This window comes from Triturus cristatus, chromosome 5_2 (genome assembly GCF_964204655.1).
Source record: "Triturus cristatus chromosome 5_2, aTriCri1.1, whole genome shotgun sequence".
Lineage (NCBI taxonomy): Eukaryota > Metazoa > Chordata > Amphibia > Caudata > Salamandridae > Triturus > Triturus cristatus.
Window position 1 is genome coordinate 838,803,074 of NC_140588.1, and position 25,522 is coordinate 838,828,595.

Consider the following 25,522-nt stretch of genomic DNA (forward strand, 5'->3'; position numbering starts at 1 on the left):
ACTAAAAAGAACATCGTCCATCTTTTAGAGAACCTATTAAATCGGCTGACATTTCACATGCGGTACTTTATCAACATGGCAACATTCTTAATAGCCCTTCCAGATCTTCATTATAAAAATCTTTATATTTCTTTCCTTTACATATTTGTAACTCCATCAGAAAGCTAGGGAGTTCTGACAGGAATATAATACAAGCAGACTAGACAACCTCACACATTTGGGAATTGTAGCTTTTGTGAAACAATAAATACTGACAAACATCGGAAAGAGGAACATTAGCTAAAACAATTTAGGTACAGATCATCACTAAAAGTGCCACTGAGACCTTTATTCAGAAACCATGTGCAGGTCCCACTTGGGAGTGATTGAGGCTCGTAGTTCCACAAACTACAGGTACCAGCATGCTTGGGACTGTTGATTCTTGGGCAAAGTCCACTGGTACTATTTAACAGCATGTAATCAATGGCGCCTAATGAGCTTTCCAGCACGCAAGCAAGCAGTCATCCTATGAATAAGGGGCCTTTGCCAGCCCCGAAACGCGTCAGGATTTTACTTTTTCAACGGAGCTTGTTTTGCCGGTTTCTGAATAAAGGTCTTCAAACCTACCAGCTGCTATGTCTGTTCCCGCATCAAGGCAAAGTTACGTTGGGATTTAAGCACGGCCGCCTGGCCGTGAGGAACAGACCACCGTACTGAATCAGTGTGGGGCCAGGAGGTTGGGAACTTTCGTAACCTTGAGGTGCAGCTGCTTTTGAAATTCACCGACTAAAAATGAACTCTGTAACCCACTGGGGGAACAAAGCAGGACTTGAAATTAACTTGACAATGTGCAGGTCCCACTTGGGAGTGATTGAGGTTCGTAGTTCCACAAACTACAGGTACCAGCATGCTTGGGACTGTTGATTCTTGGGAAAAGTCCACTGGGACTATTTAACAGCATGCAATCAATGGCGCCTAATGAGCTTTCCAGCACGCAAGCAAGCAGTCATCCTATGAATAAGGGGCCTTTGCCAGCCCCGAAACGCGTCAGGATTTCACTTTTTCAACGGAGCTTGTTTTGCCGGTTTCTGAATAAAGGTCTTCAAACCTACCAGCTGCTGTGTCTGTTCCCGCATCAAGGCAAAGTTACGTTGGGATATATATATATATATATTACCTACTGGCGGTCGCCAGTAGGTAGTTATAGTTAGGACCCTGTTTCCATAGGAAATCCGCAACATTCTATTTGGAATAACTTTGGCGCCGGTCGACGAATCCTCGTGAAATTTTCAAAATAGGTGGGGCGCTACGCTCCGCTCCTTCCCTGAAAGTCTCGGGGGGATTCGTCAAGCGGGGGCTGAGAAAAAAGGGGGGTCCCAAAACGCGTTTTTATATATATATATATATATGTATATATATATATATATATATTGCTCCTCCGTTTGCTCAGGTGTGCCTACCGCCTCCAGACCAGGGGGCGCGTCGACGAACGGACCTCCCAAGCACGGTCCGGTAACATTCAACAAAACTTCCTCTCAAGTAGGAAAGTCGACGCCATGTCTTTGTGCTCCAATAATTCCCTTTATTAGGTCAGCTTAAAACGTTGGACGCGTTTCGCTTGTCCTGCAAGCTTGTTCACCAACATTACACATAAAGTTTGCCACCATTTTAAGTGCTTCGTGCATGCGCAATGCATGTCGAACTACCAATTCATAGAGAATGACAACAGACTCGTAGTTCCTAGTGTAAAAAGAGACTATGCGTGAACTCGAAGGGAATATAAATATGTAAACATATTGCATATTAATACACTTGATATTTCGATTTCAGTAAAAAACAATTAAAAAGCACAATTCTGTAAGGAATAAATTGAAAAACTGTCTAATACAGAATTAGTGGAACATAATGGGCTAATATAAATATAAGCACTATTCTCAAACGCATGTGCTGCCCAAGTGGGCCTACTCTCCACATACAGAATTGTTGTAATATATATAAATAAAACCTACTAGCGGTCGCCAGTACGTAGTTAAAGTTAGGACCTAGTTTCCATAGGAAAAGCGTTTTTTCTTTTCCCAATAACTTTAGTGCCATTTGACAAATCTTTGCAAAAGTTTCAAAACTAGTGGGACGCTCTGGTCAACTCTTGTCTTGAAAGTTTCGGGGTGATTCGTCAAGCGGGGGCCGAGACAAAAGGGGGTCTCAAAATGCTTTTTACCCATATAATTTCCATAGGAAACTTTAGACAAACCTACAGTCCGAACTGCTGAACGGAATTACACCAAATTTGGCAAAAAGGTAGCCCTTGGTTCGGAAAGAGTCCTTTTTGTTAAATGGTGTAAATCCGTTCAGTAGTTCCTGAGAAATTTGAAAATCAAAAAATATCGATATCTATGGCCACGGTGGGTTCGCAAACCCTCCTGACCACGAGCTTCATTCTAATTGGCTGTCAATACTCCAAACCAGGAACTGTTGGCCCCCATCTTGTGACTCGGTAGAATCGTCTAGACCAGAAAAAATTTGAATCGGCGAACATAAAAGCAATGTTCGATGCAGAAAGAGCACAACAAAAATGGCGTCTCACTACCTATCAGAAACCCACACAGTGAATGACCTGCAGTGGACGATCATTGAACAATTACCATCAGAGACCGGCTTATTAGAGAAGGAACAGCGTTGGGTGTTACGCCTGGGTCCGAATGTCACTGGACTCAATGACAGTATCCCTTGGAACCAATTCACCTTAGACAACTAGAGATACCATGAGCTACGCAGTACTACATAAGCTTCAAGAACATCTATCCCTGGGGAGTGCACCCCCTAGCCCCCGGAATCCATTAAGAGTGAGGTTTTTTGCCCCCTTGAGGAAGAACCCAAGGACACCTACTCCGTCGTTGCCCTTTTTAAAATTTGTATAAATATTTTGTATTTCTTTGCTCACTTGATGCAGATTGAGGTTCTTTGTCCCTTTGAGGAAGACTCAATGACACCTTTGGATGAACCGGCTTTTACAGCCTCGATCTAGCTGATCCATCCCCTTAAATGTAACGCGATTGGCGCTGTAATGATCACACGCTTTGCATAGAAAGCCTTTATTAAGCGCTGTAATGATCGCACGATATGCATACAAAGCCGTTACTAAGCCTCTGACATTAGATGCATTTCCTACGTGTCATCAGTAAAATTCCCCCAAGAAAGCAATCTAGTTGTATTACTATAGGGGCCGCGTGATTTTCTCTGCAGCAACCACATCGATTGCGCAGCTGAAATAACCTAGATTGAGTTAGCAGTACCGCTTGACTCATCCTCCAGCACCCATGCCTTCAGGGACAGTGGTCTTAGTTAAGCACAGCCGCAATAACCTAGATTGAGTTAGGGGTTCAGTTTTCATTACCGCGTGACTCAGACTCCAGCGCCCATGCTTTCAGGGACAGCCGTCTAAGTTGTGCACAGCGGCACTGCGTTTTTGGACGCTGGCGCTCAGTGCTCCCTATCCTGCACCGTGACTTGGTACAATTGCGGGCACATACACTTTGCCACGTACGCAAGTGAAGTGGCGGGAACTAAATAGGACAATTAGTAATGGTATAAATGCCGACCCTTCCTGGCTCCTCATTCACCTCAGTGCCGCGGAAGGGGACGTTAGTAGCAGGTAGCACAGCCGTTTTTCTTCCAAACAGGATCACCATTCCCTTAATCCAGTGAGTACCAACCACAGCGCTAACTTTGCATATATATTTATCCTTTCAGAGTGCTATTAAGCACTGGGTCCACGCCGTTTTTCACAGGCTCATGATGCCACAGGCTTCACTATGGCAAGTATGCATTCTTTCTACTTACCTGTATATAATATCCCTAGAGAATTACTACAGCGACCTCTGGAACCAAAATAGAGAGTGTGTTTTAAGTTAAATGTTGGTCTGTCCAGTGTTTGTCCTTCTCCCCCTCCCTTTCTTTGCACAGGGCACTGCACTGAAACTGATAGACTGACTATTACGTCTAGACACTGTGTAATTTCACCCTTACAGGTCACGATATCCACGTGTTACCATTTAATATCCCATATGTACTTTTGTGTTCTTTTTTCAGACTGACATTGAAGACGTTATCTTGTTCAAGACCAATTACCATAATAGGCATATTTGGCTATGTTCTACACATAATATCATTGATATAGAGAAAGTATTTAACTGTCACATGTGAGTAGGGTAGGGATCTGTGCACCTGTCCTGAAGAAGAAGCTTTATTCTTCGAAACATGTCGACGCACACAAGAGGTTGTGTACATTAAATACATAAAACCTCTACCACACTATTTTAACAATACCACCACGGAGGTATATTAAAATTCTTCTTAGCCCTCACATGCCAGGTATTTTTAAATATGTTTTAATATTCACTTATCCATTCACTCCTGACCCTAACACTCACTGCCCTCGCACACCACACATAGTGATTACATCAGTGCTCCCATGTATTCGTTGGTTAGCAGCATGCCGCATTCTGTAGAGGGACGCGAAGACCCCTAGGATGAAGAATGACACCAAGGGCCCTTTTGGTGTGTGAGGGGTATTTAAAGAACACTATGTGCTTCCCACCACTGTAGGAAACACACCATACTCCAGTCCTTGTGTCCTATTTTTTTGCCTATCTTATATGGGTGGATTCCATTTGTTTATAAACTATAGTTGGGGAGATCGAATCCGCCCCTTGTGTCCTTGTTGACACTTTTCCTCTCCACTCCCTCTTTTGTTATATATGGTGTAGTGCAGCCTGACCATATACTCTAAAGTGCATTATAACCAAGTGGTAAATGCTAACTTTGGACTGGCTGCACTGAAACATGTTGTGTTTGGTGTCCAACACCTTGGAATCATACCCCCACACCAGTAACTGGTGTGGGAGTATGATCTCACCCTTCTAGAGGGAGAGACATGGCAGTACTGGGTTACCCGGTAGAAACTTAATAGAGCCCTGGCATCACAAAATGGATGCTGCAGCCACAGACACGGGTCTGGCCTCCTGCTGCTGACCAAAACTCTGGCAGGGGAGGCCTGGACAATAGGTTTACTGTCACAAGGAGGTGTAACCACCTCCCAGACAGGTTTATGTGTATTGGGGCTGGGTGGGAGCACTCTCTGAGTGCTTTGAAATCCTGCACTGGGGGCACATTTGGTGTCCCTGTGCATAGTCCAGCTCAAACCGGTCCAGGGGCTTCCAGCCCCTGCTCTGGTGTGAAACTGGACAAAGGAAATGGGTGTAGCCACCCCTCTTTCCAAACCCTCTCATAGGTGGGTCCCCAGAGCTAGTCCAACCCATTCCTTAGGTATAAGTAAGGAACCTCGATAACCAGAACTTTAGCTATCCCTGGACGAAACTCCGAAGCTGAATCCTGGAATTTTGACGCTCTGCTCAGGACTGAAGAACTCTCCCTTGGGGTCAAGGAGTGACTCCCCTGCTTGGCAGGCACCAACGAAGCAATTTGCCGGTCTGCATCACGAAAGTTCCCACTGAAGCTCCCACCGGACTCCGAAGTGTTTGCAGCCCAGGAGGAGGATTTCTAGACATCTCACAGGCCGACCCGAGTCCACAGCAAAGCTGAGACCCGCAGCCCTCGTGAGTAGCGTGGCACCAGAACTCCTGGTCACCGTGCATTTCTGCAAGTGCATTGGCTTCTTGACATCTCTTGAAGTCATGCTTGGGCTCATTTGTAGCCCCCACCTCGTGCACTGAATCCACCAAAGATTGTTGGCCTGGTCACTCCGAGTGACCTGTGGGCCGCCATTTTGTGTTTCGTCTTGAGGTCTCTTCGCAATCCCTGGTCCGGTGACTGGAAGGTCCCTGAGGGGGTAACTTTGTATTTCCTTGGGCTTCCCTGGTTGCTCCAGAAGTGCCCTGACTCCCAACCAAGTGGTGAGTCCCCCAGACCTTGCTGGTGTGCACCAAAGCATTTCTTCTCTTTCTGTGTGGGTTGCTGTTGCCAAGGCTTGTTGTGTCCAATCTGGGCACTGACACTGCAGCACTCAACATCCTTTATGAGACAGCTTGAATCCAGTTCCTGGTTGTCCTCGACTCCTCCTCCTCCTGGTCCTCGAGTCAAGCTTCACCTTCTTCCCCTGAAAACACCCGACATCGGTGGGCATCTGCCTATCACCTTCCTGGTCACTGGGTAGTGACCCAGACTCTGTCACCTCTGCTTTCAGGTTCTTCTCATCTTCGATCCCGGCTTGGATCTCTTCAGACACTTCGCATCTTCACGGCAGCAGCACTTCTTCGCCAGCTCCCATTGAAATCGACGACGCGACCCGACACCAAAAGACACCTTTGCACCCGGCTTCCCTGGGTGAGGTAACACGAGTACTCCGGTGCTCCTGTTGGTGTTAGCCCTAGAACTTCTTAAGTCCAAAAACGGTTTGGTCCTGTGTCACTACCTTGGGTGGTTCCTTGGGGTCCCAGCGATTCTAAAGGCTCTAGGCCTTGTGTCTAGTTAAGTCGTGGTTCTTATACCACTATTTTAGTATATGGTTTGGCTCGCCCCTAGGGCCTGACGTGTATTTGTGCTATTTCACTGTGATTATTGAAGTGTAACTTATGTGTTTTAACCTCTAGTCTCATAAAGAGACTAGGAGGGTGTGTTTAATATTAAATACATATATTTTATATATATACCTGGTGTGGATATCTTTCATTTATGAACTCAAGAGATTATAGACTGGCAAAACAAGCTGCTTTACATTCATTCAAGACTTAGCCTGAAGGCTGCTCTCCATAGCTACCACTAGGACAGCTTTCAATACAGGTTGTCTTTAACCTATAACCAATAAGGGGTTGTTTGGACTGATACAGGGTGCCCACTATAACTAGTGGACAGCATATATCAGGCCAACTTCTCACATGCACTCCATCACTTCTGTAGATTCCATCCATATTGAAACAAATATTGCTGTTATAGATGGAGCCCATTCTATGGTCTCTTAGGTAAGCAGACACAGCTTTATTGAAACTTCTCCTAGCTTTCTCATTCTGAGGACAAAATTGATTGGACCACTTCCATTTCTGTCTTTGGCATATGTTAGAGTATACAAAGACAGTTTGGGGGAAACGCAACATCAATTCTGCAAAGGCGTACTTCATTAGCATTTCCAGACCTACCCCAGTCAATGTGCCTAGGTCATTGCCACCACAGTGCACAATTATGAGGTCTGGGGCTTGGAGATGCAAAACGATTTATGACCAAAGGCATCAATTGGTGCCACTTTAATCCTCTCTGTCCAAATCCATTTAATGTCTACAATTTGCAAAGCTAGGTCTTTGTCAATACCTCTGCATTCAGCATACCTTTTGCCCCAGAAAACATAGCTGTGCCCAACAATCCACACTGAAACCATCTTGAAGTGATGAATGTAGGTAATGAAAAGATGTCTGTAGCTGAGGTAGTCAGTTAGTAGAATGAGAGATATCTAAAATGGTGGACAAGATGCTGTTTTTAAGAAAGTAGACATTTGAATGGATGTTTAAGAACATTGTACATTCAAAAATAGTGTGCATTTACTTTGTTTGAAAAGCAAGTTTCTTATTGGTTATTAAAAATGTTTGAAAGGTACAGCAGAAAGGATAAAGTCGTGTTTTGCAACCAGACCTACTGTTCTCATTTGCAACATTGCATGATGAACTTGAGACCTGTCAGTTAAGTTGAATGTTCCATGACCTGTTGCTATGAAAACTGACATTAAGCAGAAGGGGTGAAGAAGTCAGTTGAAAAGGGTTATTATCTGTGACCAATAAAAATGTGTTTTACAATTTGAAAATCTCAGGGAAGCAATATCATTTTTTGCTTATGTGTATTGAAATGGAAAAAGAGAGGGAAACCTTGCCATTACTGGTTTCACCTTGCAGAGTCTGGTGATTTATATTGACTGTGTGTAAAATAAAATCCAGTCTGAGTGTGTGAGATTTTTCATTCAACAGATTTATTTGCAAGGTGAGTTATATATTTTTGAGGTTTATTTAAAAAAGATTTGACATTATTCTAAAACTGTGTTGTTTGAAATATATTATTAAATGTAGCGATGTATATTGGAATTAGTTTCATTGTACTTGAAGTTTGTTTAAACAATTTGTACAGTAATATGTATATTTTTAAGTCTGTTCAAAGGTATAGCAGAATGATGCCTCATTTTATTAGACAGTTGGTTGAAGATGCAGTACAATTGTGTATTTGGAAGAATGTTCATATAAGGTGTAATTTATTAGGCTTCATTTTTTCTTCTCTCTACAAAGGTATAGTTGAATAATACTGCATAGTTATAGATACTTTGGTAAAGATGCAGCACAACTGTGGTGTTTGAAAGATGATTATATAAGGTGTTATTAATTAAGTTTCTGGTATTAGTTTGTACAGAAGGTAAAGTTAAATGATGGCATATATTTAAATATACAATGGTGAAATAAGGTTCTTTTTGTAGTCTAAGCAAAGGTATAGTTGAATGATGCCACATCATTTTAGATACAAAGTTGAAGATATATGTGGTTTTGAAAAAGGTTATTAAATGTGGTTAATTGCTTTCTTTCTTAAGTCAGTTGAGAGGTATAGTTTAATGATGTCGCATATTTGTAGATTGAGTAGTCAAGATGTAACTCAAAAAAACCCCACCATATATTACCCTTTGTGGTATGTTGCACTTATGTATGTAATGAGTTATCTATGTGTTCAGATTCTTTTTATACGGTTGTACATATGCAATGACCCAGGCACTAAATCATGCACTTCTACAATCCCTTGAGCACTACATATACAGTTCAGTAATCTCCCTGTTACTACTTAACCACTCCTCCAAATACCTAGTCAGTCTCATGTCCTTATCTAACAACTGCGCCAAAACCCAAGCACTTATAAATTCACCATGCATTCACCTTGCAGTACTCGAATCATCCAGTCACTACCCATGCAATGACCCAGGCACTGACTCATGCACTTCTACAATCCCGTGAGCACTACCTATACAGTTCTGTAATCTCCCTGTTACTACCTATGCACTCTTCCAATCACCCAGCCAGCACCATGTCCTTTTCTAATCACTGCGCCAAAACCCAAGCACTTATAAATTCACCTTGCACTCACCTTGCAGTACTCTAATCATCGAGCCACTATCCATGTACTGACACAATGACCCAGGCACTTACTCATGCACTTCTACAATCTCTTGAGCACTACATATACAGTTCAGTAATCTCCCTGTTACTACCTATGCACTCTTCCAATCAACCAGTTAGTCTCATGTCCTAATGTAATCACTGCACCAAAACCTAAGCACATATGAATACACCATGCACTCACCTTGCAGTACTCTAATCATCCAGTCACGATCCATATACTCATGCAATGACCCAGGCACTAACTCATGCACTTCTACAATCCCTTGAGCACTACCTATACAGTTCAGTAATCTCCCTGTTACTGCCTATGCACTCTTTCAATCACCCAGTCAGTCTCATGTCCTTATGTATTCACTGCGCCAAAACCCAAGCACTTATAAATTTACCATGCACTCAACTTGCAGTAGTCTAATCATCCGGTCACTATCCATGTACTCATCCAATAACCCAGGCACTAACACATATACTGTGACAATCACCTGTGCACTTTCCATACAGTTTAGTACTATCCCTGTTACTACCTATGCAGTCCTCCAACCACCCAGTCAGTCTCTTGTCCTTATCTAATCATTGCGCCAAAACCCAAGCACTTATAAAATCACAATGCACTCACCTTGCAGTACTCTAATCATCCAGTCACTAACCATGTACTCATTCAATGACCCAGGCACTAACTCATGCACTTCTACAATCCCGTGAGCACTACATATACAGTTCAGTAATCTCCCTGTTACTACCTATGCACTCTTCCAATCAACCAGTCAGTCTCACGTCCTTGTCTAATCACTGTGCCAAAACCCAAGCACTTATAAATTCACCATGCACTCACCTTGTAGTACTCTAATCAGTCATCACTACCAATGTACTCATGCAATGACCCAGGCACTAACTCATGCACTTTTACAATCCCTTGAGCACAACATATACAGTTCAGTAATCTCCCTGTTACTACCTATGCACTCCTCCAATCCAATCACCCAGTCAGTCTCATGTCCTTATCTAATCACTGCGCCAAAAACAAAGCATTTATAAATTCACCATGCACTCCCCTTGCATGTACTCTAATCATCCAGTCACTATCCATGTATTCATGCAATAACCCAGACACTAACACATGCACTGCTACAATCACATGTGCACTTCCCATACAGTTCAGTAATCTCCCTGTTACTACCTATGCAGTCCTCCAATCACCCAGTCAGTCTCTTGTCCTTATCTAATCATTCCCCAAAACCCAAGCACTTATAAATTCACCATGCACTCATCTTGCAGTACTCTAATCTTTGAGTCACTACCCATGTACTCATGCAATGACCCAGGCACTAACTCATGCACTTCTACAATGCCATGAGCACTACATATACAGTTCAGTAATCTCCCTGTTACTACCTATGCACTCTTCCAATCACCACAGTCCGTCTCATGTCCTTATGTAATCACTGCGCCAAAACCCAAGCAGTTATAAATTCACCATGCACTCAACTTTCAGTACTCTAATCTTCCAGGCACTGTCCATGTACTCATGCAATAACCCAGGCACTAACACATGCACTGCTACAATCACCTGTGCACTTCCTATACAGTTCAGTAATCTCCCTGTTACTACCTATGCAGTCCTCCAATCACCCAGTCAGTCTCTTGTCCTTATCTAATCATTGCCCAAAAACCCAAGCACTTATAAAATCACCAAGCACTCGCCTTGCAGTACTCTAATCATCCATTCACTGCCCATGCACTCATTCAATGACCCAGGCACTAACTCATGCACTTCTACAATCCCTTGAGCACTACATATACAGTTCAGTAATCTCCCTGTTACTACCTATGTACTCCTCCAATCACCCAGTCGGTCTTATGTCCTTATCTATTCACCGCGCCAAAACCCAAGCACTTATAAATTTACCATGCACTCACCTTGCAGTACTCTAATCATCCAGTTGCTACCCTTGCAATGACCCAGGCACTAACTCATGCATTTGTACAATCCCGTGAGCACTACCTATACAGTTCAGCAATCTCCCTGTTACTACCTATGCACTTCTCCAATCACCCAGCCAGCACCATGTCCTTATCTAATCACTGCGCCAAAACCCAAGCACTTATAAATTCACCATTCACTTACCTTCCAGTAGTCTAATCATCCAGTCACTACCCATGTACTGATGCACTGACCCAGGCAATAACTCATGCACTTCTACAATCCATTGAGCACTACATATACAGTTCTGTATTCTCCCTGTTACTACCTATACACTCTTCCAATCACCCAGTCAGTCTCATGTCCTTATGTAATCACTGTGCTAAAACCCAAGCATTTATAAATTCACCATGCATTCACCTTGCAGTACTCTGATCATCCAGTCACTACTCATGTACTCATGCAATGACCCAGGCACTAACTACAACACTTCTACAATCCCTTGAGCATTACATATACAGTTCAGTAATCTCCCTGTTACTACCTAGCACTCCTCCAATCACCCAGTCAGTCTCATGTCCTAATCTAATCACTGTGCCAAAATCCAAGCACTTATAACTTCACCATTCACTCTCCTTGCATTACTCTAATCATCGAGTCACTATCCATGTACTCATGCAATGACCGAGGCACTAACCCGTGCACTGCTACAATCACCGGCACTCTTCGAATGCAGACTTCTAACCACCTGCACACTACTGATTTACTCCTCTAAATACCCAGATAGTACCCATGCTGTCCAGCAATCCCCTTGTCACTTCACATGCACTCCTCCAATCACCCATCAATCACCATGTACTTATCCAATCACTCCGTCAACCTAAGCACTTATAAATTCACCATGCACTCTCCTTGCAGTACTCTAATCATCTACCCATGTACTCATGCAATGAGCCAGGCACTAACACATGCACTACTGCAATGACCCGTACACTTCCCAGGCAGACCTCTAACCACCTACACACTACTGATTTACTCCTCCAAATACTCAGGTAGTACCCATGCAGTCCAGTAATCCCCCTGTCACTTCACATGCACTCCTTCAATCACACATCTATCACCATGTACTTACCCAATCACTCTGCCAAATCCCAACCAGTTTTAAAATCACCATGCACTTTCCTTGCAGCAATCTAATCATCCAGTCACTACCCATCTACTCATACAATGACCCAGGCACTAACACATGCACTGCTACAATCACCTGTGCACTTCCCATACAATCCTCTAACTGCCTAGACACTGCTCATTCACACCTTCAATTACCCAGGTAGTACCCATGCACTCCAACAATCCTCATGTCACTTCCCATGCACTCCTACAATGACCCAGCCAGCACCATGTATGTATTCAATCACTCCTCCAAAACCCAAGCACTTATAAAGTTACCATGCACTTTCCTTACAGTACTGTAATCATCCAGTCACTACCCATGTACTCATGCAATGACCCACGCACTAACACGTGCACTGCTAAATATACCTGTGCACTTCCCAGACCTCTAACCACCTGCACACTACTGACTTACTGCTCCAAATACCCAGGTAGTACCCATGCAGTCCAGCAATCCCCCTGTCACTTCACATGCACTCCTCCAATCACACATCCATCACCATGTACTTATCCAAACACTCCACCAATACCCAAGCACTTATAAATTCAGCATGCTCTCTCCTTGCAGTACTCTTATCATCTAGTCAGTAACCATGTACTCATGCAATGACCCAGGCACTAATACATGCACTGCTACAATCCTCTGAGCACTACTGATAAAGTCCATGCACTCCTCCAATCACCCAGCGAGCACCATGTACTTATCCAATCACTCCCCAAAACCCAAGCACTTATAAATTCAGCATGCTCTCTCCTTGCAGTACTCTAATCATCTGGTCACTACCCATGTACTCATGCAATGACCCAGGCACAAACACGTGCACTGCTACGATCACCTGTGCACATCACATGCAGACCTCTAACCACCTACACACTACTGATTTAGTCCTCCAAATATCCAGGTAGTACCCATGCAGTCTAGTAATCCCCCTGTCACTTCACATGCACTCCTTCAATCACACATCCATCACCATGTACTTATCCAATCACTCCGCCAAAACCCAAGCACTTATAAATTCACCATGCACTCTCCTTGCAGTACTCTAATCAAGTAATCACTACCCATGTACTCATGCAATAACCCAGACACTAACACATGCACTGCCTAAATCACCTGTGCACTTTCCATACAATCCTCTAACTGCCTAGACATTGCTCATGCACACCTTCAATTACCCAGGTAGTACCCATGCACTCCAGCAATCCCCCGGTCACTTCCCAGGCACTCCTCCAACCAGCCAGCGCCCTGTACTTTTCCAATCACTCCGCCAAAACCCAAGCACTTATAAATTCACCATGCACTTTCCTTACAGTACTGTTATCATCCAGTCACTACCCATGTACTCATGCAATGACACAGGCACTAACATGTGCACTGATACAATCACCTGTACACTTCCAATGCAGACGTCTAACCACCTGCACACTACTGATTTACTCCTCCAAATACCCATTTAGTACCCATGCAGTCCAGCAATCCCCCTGTCACTTCCCAGGCACTCCTCCAACCAGCCAGCGCCCTGTACTTTTCCAATCACTCCACCAAAACCCAAGCACTTATAAATTTACCATGCACTCTCCTTTCAGAACTCCGATCCTCCAGTCAGTACCCATGTACTCATGCAATTACCCAGGCACTAACACATGCACTGCTACAATCCCCTGAGCACTACTGATGCAGTCCAGCCATCTCCTTGTCACTACCCATGCATTCCTCCAATCAGCCAGCAAGCACCATGTACTTATCTAATCACTCCGCCAAAACCCAAGCACTTATAAATTCACCATGTACTCTCCTTGCAGTACTCTAATCATACAGTCACTACCCATGTACTCATGCAATGACCCAGGTACTAATACAATACGAAAACAATGGTCCTTAAAAGAAACAATAATGATGTGATAAATATAGACTTGAATCAGTGCTATGTTGATGATGTCCAGCCAGACAATCAATTTATTGAATTATAAATGCAAAAACAAATAGGAGCACATCAATACAGTGGGACACAATCCTGCATCCTACACAAACAAAAAACGATTACATTTGGACAGAAACATTTGAGGCAAGACAAAGGTAGCTTGTGGAAAATACGGATAACTGGGGCAATCTTGGAAAAAACTGTTAATGCACTTGTTTTATCACATTGGATTAATGTGCATGCTGTTTAAACAAGTTGACGAAGTTTCGATCCTTTTAACACAATACTAGCATCATCATCAGGACGGGTATAATACAAGCCTGAATTTTATAGTGCCTCGTAAAATATGGGCGGGGTTACAGAGAGAATGGAGGCACGGATGGAGCCTGTGATTGGCTGCAATTGGCGGATCTTGGGGGAGTAGGATTGACGCTGTGAAAAGGGATCTTAACGTAGAGATATAAGCGATGCAGTGACAGACTTCAGTCCGGGCTATGTGGTGATGCACTGTATGCCCGTTCTTGGACAAAACCGATCCAGAGCTCAATGGCTGGGATACAGCCATTGAGCTCCAGATATTATTGATTATAATCCAGTAATTTTGTCAATGTGGAATGCTAATATGGATATCCAGTATGTTGTGGGTAATTCCATTGCTGTTGCTCGGTATGTAACGTCATACATAACAAAATCAGAAGAGACGGAGTTGAAAGAAATGTGGGAAGACATTTCCCACGAGAAGAGGATTAGTAAGAAATTGTACAGCTTTAGTTTGAAGATGCTGTCCCATCGAGAGATTGGATCCTATGAATGTTTGGATCGGTTGTCCTCTGCAAGTTTATATTCAAGGTCAAGAGGAATTATTTGGGTTAGTCTAGGTCTTGTTGCAACACAAAATCGAGTACTTAAATCTATACAAGAAATTGAATATTTAGCATTAAATTAACTGGAAAGCACATATATTGTTAAAACAAACATTTTGGATACATACTATCCAAGTAAAAGTCCTCATCTTGAAAACATATGTCTCTATGTAGTGCTGCAACATTGGCGTGTCGCCTCCAGAAGCGCGTGCGTGCGTGGGAGGCGAGCGAGGAGCAGTTCAAATTTAGATGTACATTACTGCGGCAACAAACAACTAACGCAGCCTGACTGTGCTTATGCTCTGTTTCCCGGTTAACCTGCACACTGCACACTCGCGCCTCGCGCCTCCCCCAAGCTTCCGCATCCACCTCCGCCTCCAAGTGTGACGCGCCAACACATCACCGCGAGGGAAGCCGTGAGGGAAACCACTGGCAAACGCCGACCTACGCCGTGTTGAGTAGTGCTTTCCGCCGGCTAGTGTATCGGAGCATAGGCGTGTTAAAGAAAAATCTCTGGTTAAACAGGCATGGAAGGGACAGGCCCGTGCGCCGAGAGGCAGAATTTGATACTGTCTCGGACCGGCAAGATGATAAGTGGCGCTGCAGGTTTTTAGTGGGCAGAACTTTGTATTCTGCGTTTTTAAATAAAGGACAACAGGAGAGCAGCCGAAAATCAGCAGAGCATAGCTGAGCAATGCAGGAGACTGCATCGGACAAGATACACAAGCGCAGGTGGAAATAAGGGGCTGAAATGTGTGCAGGGGAAAACCGTGGGAATAGAGGTAAGTGCTGAATAACAGATATTTTATGCTGGCAATCTGTAGTGGTTTAAAGATTTAAAGGCTATCCTTTTGGGTTTAAATTAACTAATATTTAATCAACGATGATTGCCATATGCTACATAATTTAATTTAAATCTAGTGCTGGAACAAGAGACTGTATACCCCCAGAGGAGGCCTGTACCCAACGAGCCAGATATCCTGGTAATTCTAACCCAGCCGGGGGAGAGTAAAGTCAAAGTTAGAGAAAAGAAAATGGCACCGGCAAAAGCTCAGACCAAAGCGAGAGCTCGTAAGACTACAAAAACAGGGAAAAAGACTGAGAAGGATATCGAGGTGAACCTTGCAGAGCCCGGGGAAGAAAATGGAGTAAACAATCGAAGGGGGGTGGCAAGTGACCCAATCGAAAGGAAAAAGCGATGGACGAGAAATGCACAATCTCTGACCCTAACTCCTAAGCCAGGAAACCTAAAAACAGCAAAAGGTGGCGCATCAGTATCAAATTCAATTAAAGACTTCCTTGGAAGACACTTTGAGGGGGAGGATGTGATGGAGAAGGAGTCAAGGGCCATGGATAATTCAATCTCTGGAATAGTGGGCAAGGAGGTTTTAATTTCCACAAATCAGATTGTACTTAATTTATCTGAGGCCTCCTTAAACCCACGGTTGTCTTCTTCACCGAAAATGACTCAGTGGCCTCTTGAGTGGGAAATAGAGGACGGAGGCAAAGAAATAACTATCTGCAGTATTGAGCTAAGCTCAAAAGACTTCAATGACTCAATGACCCATCCAAATGAGAAGGGGGGAGATGACTATTCTCTTGGTATAGAGAATGATTTATCGCGCTCCCCACTGTGTGGGCTTGAGTTTACAGGAACTTCAAGTACCGCCATGCTTGAGGTTATGTGGGTCCTGCAAAAAACCCTGCAAGGCCTACTAGAGGTCTCGGTATTGAATAATAATCTTTTAAAAATACAAGGAGAGCAGTCTAAGGGTATGCTGGGCGAGCTGACTCAGATTAGAGGTTTAATGCCCGCCTTAGCGAGCCCGATTGATGGAGTCCAGGAGGGGATAGATGGTAAAAAGAAGGAGGAAGTGGGGTTGAGCATCCCAAATTCAAAGAATGAGGAACCCTCTGTATATATATCTCGTCAGCCAATGATTGTAAAGAAATGGGGGGAAAGGAGATACAATGCAAGCGGAATCCCGAGGTTAGGAGGGGGTGAGGTAGCCCGTACTAAAAGACACCTAACTAACCTCCATGTAAGGAATAAGAGAGTGAAGGATGGAGGAAAGAAAGAACTTAAAGTTAAAGAAAGGGAAAAAATGCAAAATTTAAAAACGAGGAAAGTAAAGACTCAGGTAGAAGGTGAAAGAAACCATACAAAGTTAGAAAAACCAAAGAAAGGTAAAAGCGATTCGGCTCTAATATCAAGGGAGATGGAGATGAAAGAAGGGGAAAGAATAAAAGGGAGATTGATGATGCAGGGGGGACCAGGAAACCTAAATGGTAGCCAGGTTCCCTTAGGGAAAGATAAGGGTGAATATAAAATAAAGGAAAAAGAATCCAGTATTAAGGGGGATTTGTATGGTACAGGACAAGACTGCTCCCCAGACTTATGGATCTTCTTAGAACCGTATAGGGATGCTAAAGGCGGGAAAAGAGTAAGGAAACTAAACCCTCTAAACCGATCCCAACTTCTCTTCTCAATGGCTAAATGCATAAGTCTCAGTAGCATTGGCACAGAGGATCTTAAAGAAGTGGGGTTTGTCACAAGTAATAAAGGGAGAGAGGTGACTAAAGTACTCTTTCACTCAGCCATGGTGACAAATGCTGTAGAAAAAGCCAAAACTGAGCTGCAAAGGGAGGGAATTAGACTGGTAAGAAAGGAGGAAATACAGGGACAGAACTTCTTGACGAAGCATGTGGGCTTAGGTCTACGGCAGATAAGACTAATTAATTCAAATTGGAATAGGAAGCAGGATCTTGCAATAACTATAACAGAGAGCGGATCCGTGAGCTATGAAACAGACCTATTAATAGGAAATAGATACAACCACATAGCATCCCCAGATTTTAGGGTTGACGATGAGGAGGGTTCTCTGAGCGAAATAGATTAGGATACTGGGACGTCACACAGCCTATCAGCCATTTCATGGAACATAAATGGTCTCAAGAAAATAAGTGTAAACACAGATTTTGTTAAACTTATAAGGAGTAATGATATTGTATGTTTACAAGACAAGAGACTTGGCTGTGTGATGATACCCTAGAATCACAAGCTTTGGAAGGATTTATCCAACAGTCCAACGCAGCAAAGAAAAAAAAATTCGGGAGACCATCCGGGGGCCAAATAACGTTGATCTCTTCACAGATAGCAAGGAAAATCGATAAGTTAAAGCTTTTATGTGATTGGGCATTAGGTTGTAGGGTCCTAATACAGAAGACCGTCCCTCGATATGAAGGAATATGTGTCATAAATGTATACATACAGAAGGGAAAGTATGGCGGTGTTACAGTCTGTTGTAACAATCAGGCTCAGAATCATGCTCAAACTCATTTAGAAGAATCTTAACAAAGCAAGATGGTTTTGGTACAATGTTGAATGTGTCTTGGTTTTACATTATTTTTTCCCAATGTATTAGCCAATGCTTGTTTATTAAAGCTAAGTACTCGTGATGACATTCTGTAAGCAACACGTGTTCATATTTAGGTTCATTGTCATGATATTTGATTCCGCTCGCTCTTTTCTTATTATGCACGTTTTTTAAGACATGCTCCAAACCGGCAGTTGCAGGTCACGTTCTTGGGCAGGTGAAATCGGATATTTGCAAGCACGTGTAACACCGGTTCCTCCTTGTGCCAACCCCACCCTTCAGCAATCCTATTTAAGCCCCAGACATGCTTCCACAAGCGCTTACGCTCGTTGCGTCTTCAACTTACCTGAGGGCAGAGATCCAGGCTCCCTCCTCCACGATTCAGATCAGCTCCCGAGTGACTTGAAGGTTCCGGTCCGGTCCTTTAATCCTTCCCTCGTAGTCCAGGAAACAGCACAAGCTTTCTTCCGGAGCTACGAACAAAGGCTTCCCACGCTGCAGAGAGGAAACAAAAGGCATGCAGAAACAGTGAGTAACCGGCTGGCTACATAAACAACAAAAGTAAGTTTCTGGCATACATCTTGCACTTTCGTATGGAATAACTTCTGTCAGCACATTCAACTAAATACTTGGCCAAGTTCGCAGGAAAATGTGATAAATCACTAAGCAAAGACGTTACAACTTTTAAAAGACTGCTTATCTTATTTGGCATCTTCTCTGTTGCATCGCGATCTCCTCATTCAAGGTTCTAGGAACTGTAAAGAACAGACATTTAGACTTTATCAGAAACAGAGTTCTTTTGGGCATCTCCGGACAGTTTATTTGTAAGTGAAAGTTACTGGAAAAAATCGTAATTCAGCATTGCTTTAGAAAGGAAGCTTCACAAGACAATTAAGCATCTGTTTTATTTATCATTGCAGAACCACGATATTTAATGTTATTCAGGTGACAACTAAAAAGCCTGAGAAAATCAAAGGTACACATTTTGTGATCAGACATTTTACACAATTGTTGTTGATCCTTAATTATTAATGCTAATATCTTTTTCTGTTGTTTGTTTTAAAAATTAGAGATATTTCCTGAAGAAAGGCAGACAGGAAAGTAGAAGCAAGCTGCGACTGGCAGTGTTTTTTTCTGTTTATTATTTTGTCCCTATTCCCCCTTCCCTTAAGGATTTAATTTGGGTAAGCTGTGTTTATAAAATCCAGTTGCGCCCAAAGGAAGTTCTTGGGGGAAGTCGAGAACAATCTACACATCTCTCAAGTTGAACGTCCTGCCTTTCAGGTGAGTGAAGGTCAACAGAAGCGTAAGCCATCACAACAATAAGGTTCTCCTTGAGAGATATGGATTCTGATACGGAGAGAATTGATGGCCAAGAAATGGCGCACGCACTTGCAGATGATGTTTTAAGAAATCAATCCATATCGGAGATGTTACAAAAAATGCAATTGGAAATTAATACATTAAAGCACGAGAATACAGTCTTAAGGCAGGAAGTCCTTCGTTACAAACCTAGAGATTCCTTGTGGGGAAATCCTGTTTTGTCCCAACATACGGATTCTTCGGGTTTTGGTACTAAGTCTAAAGCCTCTAAGGTAGTCATGAGTTCAGATTCTAATCCTGCGCCAGTACAAGTAACGGTAGCTGTTCCTAATGTTGTTCCTTTGGCAGCCCCAGAACGCTTTTTTGGCGATTCTAGTAAGTTTAATGTGTTTCTTAGCCAATGCCAATTACATTTTATATGTAAACCACAATTGTTTCCCAATGATGCAACTAAGGTGGCTTTTGTGCTTTCCTATTTGGGAGGCACGGCAGCAAACTGGTCCATACCCTATATTGATCGAGACGATCCCATTCTACACAATTGGCCTCTGTTTAAAAATACCATGACCAAATTGTTTGCAAAACACACGTATGTACAAGCCAGTGACAATGAGTTACTAAATCTAAAACAAGGTAAACAAGATTTGTTAACGTATGTAACCATGTTTAATAGACTTCTGACAGAAACCCAGTGGCCAGAGGAAAAACGCAGATCCTTGTTTTATAGAGGTTTGCGTGATGAGCTGAAAGATGCTTTGGCTCATATTGTGGATCTTCCAGAGGAATATTCAGACTTTGTGGACTTAGTAGTAAAATTAGACCATCGATTAGGAGAAAGAAAGGGTGATAAAACACGATTTGAACCAAGGTTTTCTGTATCAAAAAGTGATAGGAAAGAAATTGATACTAAATTGTCAGAGTCTGAACCTATGCAGATTGGGACCATTAAAGGGCCTTTATCAGCAGAGGAAAAGGATAGAAGGAGAAAATTAAACCTCTGTTTATATTGTGCCAAATCTGGGCATTATGCAAAAGAGTGCCCTACAAAACCAAAAGGGGCAAAGAAAGTTAATTCTGTAGCCACGAACCCTACAGAGCAGGAAAACTAAGAAACTCGTCAAGGAGGGGGGTCTCTTGTACGAGTGGAGAATCTTTGTTGACCTCCAATATTTCCACTAATTTGGTACCAAGAATACCTCGACATTTTGTAATACAGGTAGTTCTCATCATTAGTGCTCATGTGCGACACTCCGTTCCAGTCTTATTAGATTGCGGAGCTACTGGGAATTTCATGGACATTAAGATGGCAGAAGAGTTACAGATACCCACTGAGTGGAAGACTCAACCTGAGTCAGTTTGTGCAGTAGATGGGTCAGCTTTATCTTCAGGAATGATAACCAAGAAAACTACTCCACTGGTTATGGTATGTCAGAATGGTCATACTGAGAAGATAGGCTTTGATTTAATCGATACACCTACATTCGGGTTAATTTTAGGAGTACCATGGTTAACTCTACATAACCCTAGAATTAATTGGACCTTACGAACGGTAACTTTAGATTCCACGTTTTGTCGAGAATCTTGTTACCAAGAAGCTCTCAATGAATCTATGACAATTTTACACTGTGCAACTACACAGACACAGGTTGCTAGTCTACCAGTTGAGTATCAAGAATTCAAAGATGTGTTCGACCCTGTAAAGGCTGGCTCTTTGCCACCACACAGGTCATACGACTGTCGTATTGATCTAATACCCGGAGCCACTTTGCCTAACACTAGAGTGTATGCTCTCACGGAAGAAGAAACAAAGTATTTAAGGACGTACCTTGATGATTTACTGGCGTCAGGATTTATAAGACATTCCACCTCTCCAGTATCCTCGCCCCTATTTTTCATTCCTAAACCAGATGGAAGTCTCCGCGCTTGCATTGACTATCGCGGATTGAACAAGGCCACAATTAAAAATAAATACCCGTTGCCTCTGATACCTGTTCTTTTAGACCAATTACGTCATTCCACTATTTACACAAAACTTGATTTGAGAGGTGCATACCATCTTGTTAGAGGAAAAGAAAATGATGAGTGGAAAACAGCTTTTAAAACTAAATTTGGATTATTTGAATACACTGTGATGCCATTTGGTTTATGTAATGCGCCTGCAGCATTTCAATTTTTCATCAATGAGGTGTTGCATGAATTTCTTGATGTATGTGTAATTGTATATATTGATGATATACTTATCTATTCAAAAACTAAGGAAGAACATGTACATCAAGTTAGGGCAGTATTACAGAAATTGCTAACAAATCATTTATTCGCCAAGCTTGAAAAATGTATCTTTAATACAAACACAGTTGATTTCCTTGGGTATTGTTTATCTCCAACAGGAATAATGATGGATGTAAAAAAGGTAAATGCCATTAGAGATTGGCCAGAACCCACAACAGTTAAAGAAGTACAAAAGGTTTTGGGTTTTGCCAATTTTTATCGGCGTTTTATTCCTCGTTTTGCTGAAACTGTTGTACCCTTAACCAAATTGCTGCACAAGGGACAGAGGTTCATATGGTCAGAACAAACAGCTCAGGCATTTGAGTCACTCAAAGAAAAATTCACCTCAGCACCTTTGTTAAAACACCCAGATCCAGATCTTCCATTCTTTGTAGAGGCAGATGCTTCACAGGTGGCGGTGGGGGCTGTGCTCTCTCAAAGAGATATTCAAGATGGACAACTACATCCCGTAGCTTTTTATTCTAAAAAACTGTTGCCAGCTGAGCAAAACTATACCGTGGCCGAGAGGGAGCTCTTGGCAATAAAATTAGCCTTTACAGAATGGAGACATCATTTAATGGGCACGAAATTTCCCGTCACTATATTTAGTGATCACAAGAATTTGCAGTTTTTTAGTTCAGTAAGAGCATTGACTCCCAGACAGATGCGTTGGTTAAACTTTTTCAGTGCCTTTGATTTTGTTATAACATATCGACCAGGAGCACAACAAATTCAGTCAGATGTCTTATCTAGATTTGGGTACACCGCAGATTTGAAGAAAGAAACAGGTCCCCCCATAATTCCTCCACAAAGAATTGTGGCACCAATTCTACAACAAGATTTTTTAAAACAAGTTAGAGAGGAACATTTGAAACTGAAGATTCAAGAGTGGTTAAAAAATCCCCATAATACTATACAAGATGGTTTATTGTATCATAACTCCTTGTTATATGTACCAACTAAATGTTTACAAGAAAAGATTTTGACATGGCATCATGATTCAATTTTAGCAGGTCATCCAGGTTCACAAAAAACCTTGGAAAATTGTAAAAAGCATTTCTGGTGGTCTTCAATGATTGCAGACATTAAAGCATATGTCAAGTCCTGTCCAATTTGTGCAAGAAATAAAACTGTACACAAAGCGCCTATGGGGTTATTGCAACCATTGCCAACTCCTCCGAGTCCCTGGCATACAATCAGTTTGGACTTCATAGTCAATTTACCTAAGGCTAACACTTATACAACTATTTTAGTGGTGGTAGATTATTTGTCAAAAATGGCACACTTCATTCCCTTGGTGAAACTCCCTACCGCTGCAGAACTGACGGATGTTTTTATTAAAGAAATTGTGAGGTTACATGGTTTACCAACCAGGATCCTTTCGGACAGAGGGAGTCAATTTACCTCTAAATTCTGGACAAATTTAGGAAAAAGCCTAAAAATGGAAATAGCTCTTTCAACAGCCTTTCACCCAGAAACGGATGGCCAGACAGAAAGGGTAAATCAAACCTTATTGCAAACTTTACGTTGCTTGATGGCAGAATTTACCACTGACTGGGATAAGGTATTACCTGTTGCAGAATTTGTTTATAATAATAACGTACATTCCGCAACAAAGTGTACTCCATTTTATTTTTTACAAGGGTATCATCCACAAGCGTTACCCGTTTCAGTGATCCCCTCTTTAACTCCAGGAGTCACGGAGCGGCTTTCTACACTATTAAACATACAAGAGAAGGCTATGAAACATTTAAACAAGTACAAAGTATCCATGAAAAGACAAGCAGATAAACATAGAGTAGATACTCCACAATATCAAGTAGTAGATAAGGTATGGCTTTCAACAAAAAACTTAAAATTAACAGGATCAAGAAAATTGCTACCAAAATACATAGGACCATTTGTTGTAAATAAGTTAATCAATCCAGTAACAGTTAGATTGGACTTACCTCAAGAATATCCTGTACATCCTGCTTTCCATGTATCTTTATTGAAACCCTATGATTCACAAACTAGACCAGAACCTCCACCCCCTCCCATTCATGTCGATGGACATTTGGAATATGAAGTACAAAAAATTTTAGATGCAAAAAGAATGCAAGGTAAACTGTACTATTTGATAGCATGGAAGGGTTTGATGCTACTGAAAATTCATGGGAACCAGCATCATTCGTTCATGCGCCACGATTATTGAGACAATTTTACTTACGTTTCCCCCTCAAGCCTCGTCCGGTGGGGCGGTCTTTGAGGGGAGCGACTGTTACAGTCTGTTGTAACAATCAGGCTCAGAATCATGCTCAAACTCATTTAGAAGAATCTTAAGAAAGCAAGATGGTTTTGGTACAATGTTGAATGTGTCTTGGTTTTACATTATTTTTTCCCAATGTATTAGCCAATGCTTGTTTATTAAAGCTAAGTACTCGTGATGACATTCTGTAAGCAACACGTGTTCATATTTAGGTTCATTGTCATGATATTTGATTCCGCTCGCTCTTTTCTTATTATGCACGTTTTTTAAGACATGCTCCAAACCGGCAGTTGCAGGTCACGTTCTTGGGCAGGTGAAATCGGATATTTGCAAGCACGTGTAACACCGGTTCCTCCTTGTGCCAACCCCACCCTTCAGCAATCCTATTTAAGCCCCAGACATGCTTCCACAAGCGCTTACGCTCGTTGCGTCTTCAACTTACCTGAGGGCAGAGATCCAGGCTCCCTCCTCCACGATTCAGATCAGCTCCCGAGTGACTTGAAGGTTCCGGTCCGGTCCTTTAATCCTTCCCTCGTAGTCCAGGAAACAGCACAAGCTTTCTTCCGGAGCTACGAACAAAGGCTTCCCACGCTGCAGAGAGGAAACAAAAGGCATGCAGAAACAGTGAGTAACCGGCTGGCTACATAAACAACAAAAGTAAGTTTCTGGCATACATCTTGCACTTTCGTATGGAATAACTTCTGTCAGCACATTCAACTAAATACTTGGCCAAGTTCGCAGGAAAATGTGATAAATCACTAAGCAAAGACGTTACAACTTTTAAAAGACTGCTTATCTTATTTGGCATCTTCTCTGTTGCATCGCGATCTCCTCATTCAAGGTTCTAGGAACTGTAAAGAACAGACATTTAGACTTTATCAGAAACAGAGTTCTTTTGGGCATCTCCGGACAGTTTATTTGTAAGTGAAAGTTACTGGAAAAAATCGTAATTCAGCATTGCTTTAGAAAGGAAGCTTCACAAGACAATTAAGCATCTGTTTTATTTATCATTGCAGAACCACGATATTTAATGTTATTCAGGTGACAACTAAAAAGCCTGAGAAAATCAAAGGTACACATTTTGTGATCAGACATTTTACACAATTGTTGTTGATCCTTAATTATTAATGCTAATATCTTTTTCTGTTGTTTGTTTTAAAAATTAGAGATATTTCCTGAAGAAAGGCAGACAGGAAAGTAGAAGCAAGCTGCGACTGGCAGTGTTTTTTTCTGTTTATTATTTTGTCCCTATTCCCCCTTCCCTTAAGGATTTAATTTGGGTAAGCTGTGTTTATA

At 42.3% G+C, this 25,522-nt stretch overlaps 1 long non-coding RNA gene across 1 annotated transcript in view; it reads right to left on the reverse strand.

Moving 5' to 3' along the window:
• LOC146829327 (uncharacterized) overlaps window positions 1–24,721 on the reverse strand; it is a 134,676-nt gene extending 109,955 nt beyond the window's left edge. Inside the window, exons 1-2 of the long non-coding RNA XR_014961956.1 lie at window positions 24,669–24,721; window positions 18,734–19,142 (exon numbers count right to left, since the gene is read on the reverse strand). This is a non-coding gene — a long non-coding RNA (uncharacterized LOC146829327). The remainder of the gene's footprint in view (window positions 1–18,733; window positions 19,143–24,668) is intronic.
• Window positions 24,722–25,522: the final 801 nt, after the last annotated feature.